This window comes from Rhinolophus sinicus, linkage group LG01, assembly GCF_036562045.2.
Source record: "Rhinolophus sinicus isolate RSC01 linkage group LG01, ASM3656204v1, whole genome shotgun sequence".
Lineage (NCBI taxonomy): Eukaryota > Metazoa > Chordata > Mammalia > Chiroptera > Rhinolophidae > Rhinolophus > Rhinolophus sinicus.
This window is the reverse complement of record NC_133751.1, coordinates 53,435,100-53,447,679: the sequence shown is the minus strand read 5'-3', so window position 1 is coordinate 53,447,679 and position 12,580 is coordinate 53,435,100. Positions and strand designations below refer to the sequence as shown.

The 12,580-nt window shown below is 35.2% G+C and overlaps 1 protein-coding gene across 2 annotated transcripts in view; it reads right to left on the bottom strand.

Moving 5' to 3' along the window:
• OSTN (osteocrin) overlaps positions 1–12,580 on the bottom strand; it is a 286,694-nt gene that overhangs the window by 241,586 nt on the left and 32,528 nt on the right. The gene's annotated exons all lie outside the window — the stretch shown is intronic.

The window sequence follows — 12,580 nt, the reverse complement described above, 5'->3', positions numbered from 1 at the left end:
GAAAGAGAAAGAGAGAGAGAGAGAGAGAGAGAGAGAAAGTATTTTATTTTTTAAAAAAATAAACAGAGAATTGAAGCCCTGTAGGACAACTTCAAATTGTCTAATATACATGAAATTGGAATCCCTGAAGGGTGGGGCTGAAAAAATTGAAAACATAATAGTAGATAATTTGCCAAATTTGAGGAAAACTCACAGATCCATGATGCTCAATGAAACCTAATCACAAGAAACATGAAAAAACTACACCAAGACATTTTATAATCAACTAACTTAAAACTAGTAATAAAGACATTTTAAAAGCAGCCAAATGGGAGAACAGCACATTCAACATAGAGCAAGAAAATAAAAATGACAGCAAATATAAAGTTGGAAACAATTCATGCCAAAAAGCAGTGGAACAACATCTTTAAAGAACTGAAAGAAAAATACACAAATCTAGAATTCTCTACCCAGTATATATATATGATTAAAGTAAGACTTACTTTAGACATGCAAAAGCTAAAAGAGTATGTCAACATTAGACATGCACTACAAAGATGTAAAGGGAGTGCCTGAAGCAAAAGCTAAAATATACCAGATGGGAATCTGGATTTATATGAAGAATGATGATCACCCAAAACGGTAATTACTTGGCTAAATATACTAATATTTTAATTAAAATCTCTTTAAAAGATAATTTACAAAAATAATTTTACAATAGTACAAAACCCCCAACAGAAGGAAATAATCATATTGTTGTAAGTTTCTTAAACTATACATGAAGTTGTATGCTATTATATGGAAATCATACAGATCATACAAAAAGAATGATGACTCAAATTGCAAAGTCAGGAATCAATGAAGGATGTAATTACTGACCAAAGAAATTAAAAAAAATTATAAAGAAATACCATGAACATTTTTAACAAATTAAACAACTTTCACAAAATGGACAAATTCTAGAAAGGCATAAATTAGCAAAAATATGTAAAAAAGAAATAGATTGAGTAATTTTATAGCAAAGAAATTAAGTAATTAAAAATCTTCCCAGAAAGAAAATGTGAGGCTTACATGGCTTCAAAGCTAAATGTAATCAAATATTTAAAACCATAGCAACAAGTCACCACAAATAGTTCCAGAAAACAGAGAAAAAAACAGTCCCCACTCACTCTATGAGGTGAATACTATTACCCTGATATCAAAGCTAGACAATGACATCATCAGAAGAGAAAAATACAGATGAACAACAGTTCATAGATGTATAAGTCCTTAACAAAATACTAACAAAATGAATCTCACAATAGAAAAATATATAATATGCTATGAAAAAGTGGGATTTATCCCACAAATGTAAGGTTGGTTTACTATTAAAAGATCAATTAATGTAATATACCATATTAAGAGAATAAAATACATTATCATTTCAAGAAACACAAAAAAGGCATTTGAAAAAATCCAATACAAGTCATGAATAAATCTCTAAACAAACCAGTAGAGGGGAAATTCCTCAACTGAATAAATGAAAGCTTGGAAATTTTTTTAGGTAATATCATAGTTATTGGTGAAAGACTGAATTATCTTCTCCTAAGGTCAGGAAAAAGGGAAGGATGACTGCTCTTGCAATTTATTTTCAACACTGCAGCAGAAGTTATAGCTAGGAAAATAAATTTAAAAAAAGAAAAAAGAAACTAAAGGTATTCAAATGGGAAAGAAAGAAAGAAAACTGTCTTCGTTAGCAGATGGCATGATCCTGTACATGGAAAATTCTAAGGCATCCCTGTAGAGATCAACAACAAAATAGGATACATGATTAATTTATAAGAATCATTTGTATTTCCAAATTTTAGCAATGTTTAAAAACTTTCACAATGATTTTAAAATTAAACAATTTAGAAGGGAAAAAATTCTTAAAAATACAAAATTATAAAGTTTAATCAAGAAGAAATAGTTGTCACTAAGCCTTCCCATTAAAATAATTTATTTTGCAGTTAAAAAAAAAGTCCAACAACAAAACTTCCAGGTCCAGGTGGCTTCACTATTAATTTGTACCAACGATTTCAGAAAAAAGAAAAAAAGAATACCAATTCTACATGAGCTCTTAAAATATGAAAGAGGAGGAAATACTTCCCAAATAATTCTAGGAGACCAGCATTACTCTAATATCAAACCTCCAAAACAATTACAAGAAAAGACAAATTACAGACAGATATTATTGAAGAACATAGATGCAAACATTCTTAATAAAATTTTAGTGAATGTAAAACAAAAATATATTAATAAGGATGCTATGGATGACCAAGTAGAAGAAACGAGAAAAAGGATTCCTGATTTAACCTCTTCTATTCAGCATTGTACTGGAGATTCTACCCAGTGCAATTAGGCAAGAAAAAGAAATAAAAATCTTCAGGATTGCAGAAGAAGAATTAAAACTTTCTTTATTCACAGATGATGTGATTGTCTATGTAAAGAATCCTCTGGAACCTGCAAAAAATTAATAAAACTAATAAATGACTTTAACATGTTTCCAGAATATAAGATCAATATACAAAAATCGATTGTATTTTTATATAGAAGCATCAAACATTTGTAAACTGAAATTTTTTAAAAAGCAATGCCATTTTCAATAGTACCCAAAAGGTAAAATACTTAAGAATTAATATGACAAACTATGTACAAGACCTATTTACTGAAACTACAAAATATTGCTGAGAGTCATTAAAGAAGTCTAAATAAATGGAAAGATATACTGATATCATGGGCTGGAAGACCAAAATCCCAACAGGCTTTTTGGGGTAGAAAGTGACAATCTGATTTTAAAAATTCATATGTAAATGCAAATGACTTAGAATAGCCAAAACAACATTAAAAAATAAGAAAAAGTGGAGGACTTACACTACCAGACTTCAAAACTTATCATAAAGATACAATAATCAAGATAGTGTCATGTTGACATCAAGATAGACAGATGAATCAATGGAAAAGAATAGAGAGTCCAGGTAAACATTGTGTTTGCCTCTTCTCATGACCATATCAAAATTACTACTAAACTACAGAACAACCGTCATTGAGAATCACCTGAAATCTAGCTGAACAGAAGCCTTGCAACTAAGGATGTACAGAATAAGCCATATAGAGACTGGTGGGAGGGGTGGAGAAGCAGAATAAACTGATCCCACACCCATGTGTGGCAGTTAAAAATTAGGAGGGATATCTCAGCTGCAGAGGCTCCCATTGAGAAGTGAGGGGTTCCAACTCCACATGAGGACCCAACATAGGGCTGCAGTGACAGGAAGAGCAGTATCTACCACTTCTGATTGTGAAACCAGCAGAGACTGTGGCTGAGTGAAATGAAGGGTGGCCAGAGTCCCAGGCCCACACATAGACTCACTCACTGATGGACTCACTCACTCGGAGCTCCAGCACTGGGGCAGCAGCTCAAAAGACACCAGGGACATACAGGGAGGAACTGAATTGTCTGGTTCCACAGTGAGGGCTGGAGGGGCAGCTTTCTCCCAAACAGAAGAGCTGGCAAAAGTCATTGTTCCTCTTTTGAGCCCTCCCCTCCCCCAGCATTCAGACAGAGGCAGCTGCCATATCTGAGTCTCCATAAACTTGGCTAACACTCTTTGTTTGACCCTGGTGATTCCTTGACACCCTGCCCCACCCAGGTCATTTCCAGTGGCTTTTCCATACAAATGGCCTATTTGGCTCATGCTGTGGACTTTCCTAAAAATCTCTCAAAGGTTCACAAAGCCCAAACAAGCAGCATCTGGCCTCAGCATTCCTTGTATCTCTTTCTGATGAGCCCCAAGCCTGTCATTGGAGGCAGCCAGCCATGGATAGGAGCTTGGCCTCTCCCAAGCACCTCCAAACCCAATGTGGTTTGCATTGTGGCTCAATCCAGGTAGCGCCAGGTAGGCACACGCTGCAGCTGAACTTGGCCTGGGGTGGGGCCCCTTACAAGAGGCCCTGGGGCCTGCACTGCCAGTATCCAGCTTTGGACCCAAGCAGAGCACCACCCAGCTGCCTCCACAGAGGACACACCTAAATGGAAGACTGGGCAGGCATCAGAGCCCTGCTAAAGTGAATCCTGCTCAGTAGGGCCCACCCCTGCACAACAGCTGTAGTCATGGCCATTCCTCACAGCCAATCAGCCTGAGGGTCAATCCCTCTGACTGATGTGCAAACAGCAACCAAGGCTCAACTACAATAGGAGGGCACACACAACCCACACAAGATACACACCTGCAGCACCCATCTTACATATCAAGGGAGACTGCACCACTGGGCACCACAGGACACCTAATACATAAGACCACTTTACTAAGACTGGCAGACACAGCAGCCATACTTAATACATAGAAACAAGCAGAGGGAGGCAGCCAAAATGAGGAGACAAAGAAACATATGCCAAAATGAAAGAACAGAACAAAGCTCCAGAAAAAGAATTAAACAAAATGGAGACAAACAATTTATTAGATGCAGATTTCAAAACATTGGTTATAAGGATGCTCAATGATCTCAGGTAGAACTTCAACAAAGAAATAGTAAAGATAAAGATGGAAATAGAAAACATAAAAACATACCACCAGAAAATAATACAATAACTGAAATGAAGAATACATTAGAAAGGATCAACAGTAGATTAGATGAAGCAGAGTATCAAATCAGCGATTTAGAAGATAAGGTAACAGAAAATACCCAATCAGAACAGCAAAAAGAAAAAATAATTCAAACTATGAGGATAGTTTAAGGGGCTTCTGGAATAACATCAAGCAAGCCAACATTCGTATCACAGTGGTATAAGAAGGAGAAGAGAGAGCAAGGAATTGGAATCCTACATGAAAAAATAATGATAGAAAACTTTTCTAACCTGGCAAAAGAAATACACATACAAACCTGGGAAGTACAGAGAGTCCCAAATAAAAGGAACCCAAAGAGGCCCACACCAAGACACTTCATAATTAAGATGCCAAAGCTTAAAGATAACTAGAGAATCTTAAAAGCAGCAAGAGAAAAGCAGTTAGTTACCTACAATGGAGCTCCCATAAGACTGTCAGCTAATTTTTCAACAGAAACTTTGCAGGCCAGAAGGGAGTGACACAAAATATTGAGAGTGATGAAAAGCAAGGACCTACAACCAAGATTACTCTATACAGCAAAGCTATCATTTATAGATAGATAGATAGATGATAGATAGGTAGATAGATAGATAGATATAGAAAGATAGATAAAAGCTTCCAAATAAGAAAAAGCTAAAGGAGTTCATCATTACCAAACTAATACCACAAGACTTCTTTAAGGGATTTCTTTAAGGAGAAGAAGAACAAAAAAGGTAAAATATATGAATAATAAAATGGTGTTAACTATGTATCTATCAACAATTACTTTACATATAAATGGATTAAATGCTCTAATCAAAAGACATAAGGTGACTGAATGGATAAGGAAATAAAAGCCTTCCATGCGCTGTCTACAAGACACTCACTTCACATTGAAAGACACGCAGATTGAAAGTAAAGGAATGCAAAAAGATATTTCATGAAAATGGAAATGAAAGAAAAAGGTTGGTTAGCAATATTTATACCAGACAAAATAGACTAAAACAAAGGCTATAACAAGAGACAAGACGGATCCAATAATCCCACTTCTGGATATTTATCTTAAAAAGCCCAGAACACTACTTTAAAGGGACATGAGCATCCATATATTCATTGCAGGCCAAGATGTGGAGGCAACCTGGGTGTATATGAATGGATGAATGGTTAAAGAAGATATATACAATGGAATATTATTCATACATGAAAAATAATGAAATCTTGCGATCTGTAACAACATGGATGGACCTACAGGGTATTATACTTAGAAGAGTAAGTCATCCAGAGAAAGACAAATGTCATATGAATTCACTTATATGTGAAATCTGAAAAAATAAAATAAACAAACAAACGAAAAACAGAAACAGACTCATAGATACAGAGAACATTTTGATGGTCGCCAGCTGGGAGGGGGTTGGCAAGTGGGTGAAAAAGAGGAAGGGATTAAGAATTATAAAGTGGTTGTTACATAGTAATCATGGGGATGTAGGGTATAGCATGAGGAATATAGTCAATAATATTTTAATAACTATGTATGGTGACAGATGAGTACTAGATTTATTGGGTTTATATAACCTTGTAAGTTATATAAACGTCTAATCACTATGTTGTACACCTGAAACTAATATAATATTGTATGATAACTGTAATTGAAAACTTTAAAAAAAATATTCAAAAAAGAAAAAAAAAAAAGAATAGAGAATCCAGAATCAGAGTCTCACATGTTTTGGATGAATGATAACTCACAAAATTGCTAAGTCCATTCAATGGAGAAATGAGAATCTTTTTAACAAATGATTATGGAACAATTGCATTTCCATATACAAAACAATAAAGTCAAATTCATATCTAGCAACATATACAAAAACTATATTAAAATATTTCACAGATATAAATGTAAAACTTAAAGTTATAAAATTTCTTGAAGTAAAATGAGGAGAGAATCTTTGTGACCTGAGGTTAATTTTTTTTAGTTACAGCACCAAAGGCCTGGTCCATTAAAAAAGAAAACCAAAACAATAACAACAACAACAACAACAAAATAGTGATGAGTTAATTTCTTAGTATTAAGAATTTGTTCTTTAAAATAAGAAAATGAGAAAACAATCCACCAACAGTGAAAAAATATTTATAACTCACATATTTGACAAAAGATTTGTATGCTCATACATAAAGAATTCTCTAAACTAAAATATGAGGAAACAGATACCCAATTAAAAAAATGTGTAACAAATTTGAATAAGCTGTTCATCATAATCACATGGAAAGATATTCATCATCATTAGTCATGAACAAAATATAAATGAGAACCACAATGAAGTACCATCACAAACCTATTAAAATGTCTAGCACACTGCTTGAAAGCAGAGATATATTGTAACTGTAACTCTAATACATTCCTTGTGGGAAGATAAAATGGTGTAACTACTTTGTAAAACAATGTGGCAGTTTTTTGAAACATTAAATGTACACTTAACACATGACCTAGCCATTCCACTTCTACAATACTTCCATACAAAATCTACTGCACTAAGCTACCCAAATATCCATTAACAAATGAGTTTATAAACAAATTGACATACAGTTGATCCTTGAATAACATGGGTTTGATCTGCACAGGTTCAATTATATGTGGAGTTTTAAGTGTATGGGGATCAGTACCCCTAACTACCCTTGCACTGTTCAAGGGTCAACTGTATATAGATTTGGAGCATAGTGGAATATTACTTAGTAATACAAAAATGAAATACAAATACATGAAAGTGGAAGCCAGATCAAAAAAAGAATACATACTCTATTATTCCAGTAATATAAAAAAATTCTAGAAAATGCAAATTAATCTATAGCGACAAATGAGTAATTGTTTAGGGAATGCACAGGTGGCAGCAACAGGAGTGAGAGATTTCAAAGGGGAATGAAGGAATGTGTGAGGGTAATGTGTCATGTGTTTACTATGTTGACTGGGGTGATGGCTTCATAGGTTTATACACACGTCCAAACTTAATGAATTGTATACGTTATGAGCAGTTTATTGTAAGTCAACAAAGCTTCTTTAAAAATACGAACATTATAGAGATAGATGGGATTTTCTTTACCAAATATTAATTGAATGCTGTCTTATTTACAAGAAACAGTCTAGGCATTGAAAGTATAACTTGCAAACTTTGCCTTTGAAGAAAAAAAAGTTGTTTAGTGAAGAAAATGTATGCCTTCAATACAGTACAATAAGGTTTTCACAAGCATTAGTAAAGGGGAGTACCTCAGCTCAGTTTTGGGATTGTGGGACAGGAAGAGAGAATCAGAAAAAGAAAGTGAATGCAATGCACAAACATTTTAAAAAGCAATTAGCAAAAGAAAAACAATTACAATAGAGTATCTCAGAAAGTAAATATGGTCAATTAAATGATAATGTTATGCGTATTTGAAGACAAAAAGAAGGCAATCGATGGAGGGCGATATCAAATATTGGACAGTGTGTGGAAAGGTTTCCTACTTACAGAACAAAGGCTTCATGGTAGACAGATAATCCAGTTATCTATAGCTACAAAACAAATCCCCCAAAACAAAATTATTGTATTATACGTATGGATTCTGTGGATAAGGAATTAGGGCAGGGCTCAGCAAGTGTGACTTGTCTTTGTGTTGTACAATGTCGGGGCCTCAGCTGAGAAGATCTGAACAATCGGGGCTGGAATCATCAGAAGGCTTCTTCATTCACACATCTAGTACTTGGGCAGAGAGGGCTCAAATGGCTTCCTTCCTCCGTGTAATATCAGAGCTTTTCTATGTGGCCTCCCTATCTGAACTTTCTAGGATGGTAGCCCCAATGTAGTTGGATTTTTTACACTGCATCTCAGATCCCCAGGATGGAGAGTTTCAGTGAAAAAAGATGAAAGCTTCGTAGCTTTTAAAAATTTACCCTCTACATAGCACCACTTCCACTTGTTTGTCAAAGCAGTACAAACCTATCCAGATTTAAGGGGAAGGAATACAGATCCTTGTCTATCTATACAAGGTGAGTCAAAGCATCTGAGGCCATGTTTTAAAACCACAACAGCAGACTAACTTTGGGGAGGAGAAGAAATATCTCAGATTTATGGAAGTGATGGATAATTAAATCTCCCTGATTTTCTCAGCAAAATACATGACACATTTAACTGTTGGAACAGGTATAGGGTAGGGAGTAGAATCAGATGAGAGAAATAATTTAATATGAAGGGGAAAAGGGTCTAGAAAAGCTTAGGTTGAGAAAACACATGAGTAAAGAGTGGAGATTTTGAGATTCTGGGACTGAGAAAAACAGTGTAATAAGAAAAATGTGAAAAATATAACTTATTCATGAATTATGGCAAAATGCCATGAGCAAAATAGAAATATAAACAACAAATTGGGGGAAATATATAACAACAGACTAACATTTTTAATATTAAAATATCTCACAAATTAATAAGACCAATGACCCAAGTAGAAGAACATAGTATTGTAATAAAGAACTAATATGAGGTATAAGCCTGCAGCATTAGATGAAAACCTGGCATACCTTCTTTTGTTAATATTGGGATAGATTAGAAAAGAGGAAATAAAAAAGGAGATTATTTTTTCAGGTTTAAGAATATATTTTATTCTCATATATAGTTTTTAATATAGTTTTAAAATGTCTGATGACTACAAAACACACCACAAATTTGACATCTTTTCAAATGTTTGCTGTAGGCATGGGGGACATACCTGAGGTGCCAAAAAATGTACACATTTTAAAAGATGTTATTTATGTATTACTTTTCAGAGTTGAATTATGGTGGCAATGTGTATCTAGTATGACGTTTGCTCAAAAGATGGCGTGAATCAAATGAATGGTAGTGTCATTCATTGTATTACAAATCTAATACTTTCTTAAAAATGTGTATACATTTTTTGGGCACCCTCTGTATTTGAGTTTCAATACAAGCATTGATTAGCATGTGCTTTGTTATAGGAGATTTTGAGTGGGAAATAGAATATTTATATTTTTGAACATAATAAAATAAAAACTTCATAAACTTTATGCAAAACATGTTTGAGTAATTTCAATTTACTATATTCACAGTAAACATGAATACACACACTGGTAATTGCTGCATTTATAAGTTAATAAACTCAGGTTTCCCTTTGAATAATAGAATACAGAGAAACCATCAGTTCCCAAATGCTGCTCTCTCTTTATCCCAACAGGTGGGCTTCAAGCTTTTCAATACACATAGTTATTGCTGAAAAAAATCTTTCTCCCTTTCTCTAAGCCATTTGCCCCTCCCTTGAGCTCCAGTTCTTTATGATGAGATGACTCATTAAGCTTTCTTCCTGGCAGGGAGCTGACACCCAATTAATGAGCTGACACTGTTCTGTGTCCGCTCATACTAGTGCAATAAGGCTCTGTTTACAAACACAGGCTGTTGTGCCTGTTAGGGTGGGCAGGTTAAAATCTCCCTGCTGGGCCAGTGTGTTCAAAATCATAAGGCTTCTTTAAACAATGTCTTTGTGCCTTAAACATCAGACCATACTGCTTTTCAGCAGGATGCAAGTCACCCTAATGGCAACATCCTATTTGGCGGGAAAGGGACCAATGGGCTGAAATTTTGAATTATAAATAGTATAAATGGTAATATTTTCTTACAAAGTTATTCTCAATACTATCTAATAGTAAATAATGGTTTATTTTTAAGAGAAAATTTCAGGTTTGCAGACTTTTTTTTTTTTTTTTTAATTTCAACTAAAGGTGTGGTTAAATCTAGACTGCATCTGTGTTTTCCTCCCTCCACCTAAAATTTCACTGCCCCTCTCCATTTGACAAGCTTCTCTCTAACCTCAGGCTCCAACTAAAATATCATCTGTGAAATCGCTCTTGAATTCCTCTGGAAGGGGTGACTCTTCAGTTTCCTATAGGAGTTTTTAAATGTTTCTATAGTAGCATTCACCACGCTAGTTCCCTTTTAATTTTTCTCCTTCACTAAAGAAATGACCAAGATACAGTACAGTGTGCAACACATAGTAAGTGTTTGCTTAGGATTTCAATTCTCTGAGTATGGGCTTCCTACAGTTGTGCTCTATAATTATTCATATTCATTGTTACTTTGTATTACAGCTAAGGAACTAAAAGCGTATCTCCTTCTGTACTCTTTGGACTCCACGTTTCTCTAAACTGGTGAGTTATTATTCAGGTAAGCCATATGAGTACCCATGTAAAACTAGCAGACAGGTATGTTGCCAGCCATGAGCCTTCTTCCAACTAAGTTTTGTATAAATAATAGAACATGCTTCAATATACTCTAGGCTATGGATGACAACTGGAAATGACCTCTGGGTAGTTATATCACAAAGGTTGTCTCAGTCTCTGAGGTTAGTGAAACTGGAATTCAGAGAGAGAGAAGGGGGTAGGGTGGGGGTGGAGAGTGAGGAAGGGGGGAGGGGAGAGAGAGAGAGAGAGAGAGAGAGAGAGAGAGAGAGAGAGAGAACAAGAGTCCAAAACAATAGAAGTAGATAAAGACAGGCCATGCTGAGACTAATAAATTGTTTTAAGGATTTTGATCGTTGTCATCACAGCAACATGAAAACTTTAGATGGTTTTAAACAAAGGTAGAAAATAAGATGAAATTTACATCCCTAAATAATTAATTTGGTTGCATTATGGAGTTTGGATTTTTGGATTGGAGGAAGGTCTAAAAGGATGTGGGAAGACTAGTTTGAAATCCATTAGCAGATAGAGTATATGGTAGTTTGGGTAAGACTGATGTTGTTTTTGAGTGTGATGGTTAAGACAGAGGTGAAAAGATGAGGTAGATTTGAGAGATATTTAGGAAATAAAAGTACAAGAAGTTGGTGGCAGATGTAAAATGAGAAACAAGGTGAAGAAGAGAGAGGTGTCTGGTTTCTAACTTCAAACTTGCTAGGTGGTGGCGTCGTTAACTGAGAACATACTAGAAAATATCTATATTTAGGGAGTGGAGTGAGATGCAGGATCAGGGGTGGAGAGGTGCTTTTTGGACTCCTGAGTTTACATTTGTATATGTTGGGTTTGAAGTATTTTGAAGAAACCCAGTTGAAGATACAAGGAGGGAGTAGATTTTTATGTCTAGAACCAAGAAAAAAAGCCTGCAAAGAGTTGTATGTTCCCAGTCATTGGCATATAGTTGGTTTGAAGCCATGTACATTGATGTGGGATGCACATGCAAGGATTCTGAATGAACTAGGTCAACTTAAAACTTGACTGGGGCTGGAGGATCTGCTTCCACACGGCCGTTGGCAGAGGCCTCACTCAGTTCCCCGTCACTGGGCTTCTTCACAAGGTGCCTGACTGTCCTCACAACATGGTTTCCTCCACAATGAGTGCCAGAGACAAAACAAGGCACAAACTACAGTGTTTTTCATGTAGTGGACGCATGGTCACTTTTGTCATATCTATTTGTTCCAAGTGAGTCCAGGCCATGCTTGAAGGGAGAAGGATTAACCTCCATCTCTAGAAGAAAGGAGTGTCAGAGAAGTTGTGGACATATTTTAAGACCACCACATTGCCCTTCTGAATGTGGTAGAGGAGCTCAGAATCCCATTTGCTCCAGTCACTTACTTCCTTGTTCCTCACAGCACCTTAAGGTCTTTTGATGGAAATCCCAGCCTTCCTCAAAAAGGGGTTTACAACCATTGCTAGCCCAGATAATTCTTAATGTAGAAAATATTGCAGGTGAGAGTAAATACGATGTTCATCGTCTAGTTTAATACAGATAATGTTTGTAAATACTAATAAAATTTTACTGATAAAGATTTTATTTAAATATCTTATGAAATGTGTGATATTACTAGTTCTATTTAGTCTTCAATTTGACAAAAACATTTACTAACCATGAATTCTTGGAATTCTGAGACAACTGATAAATATAGGAACTTTGATTTAACAATGGGTCCTTATGTTAAGCATTAAAACAACAAAACATTGCTTATTAGGCTCAAGGTTAGGCTCTTATTTGTAGATAAAA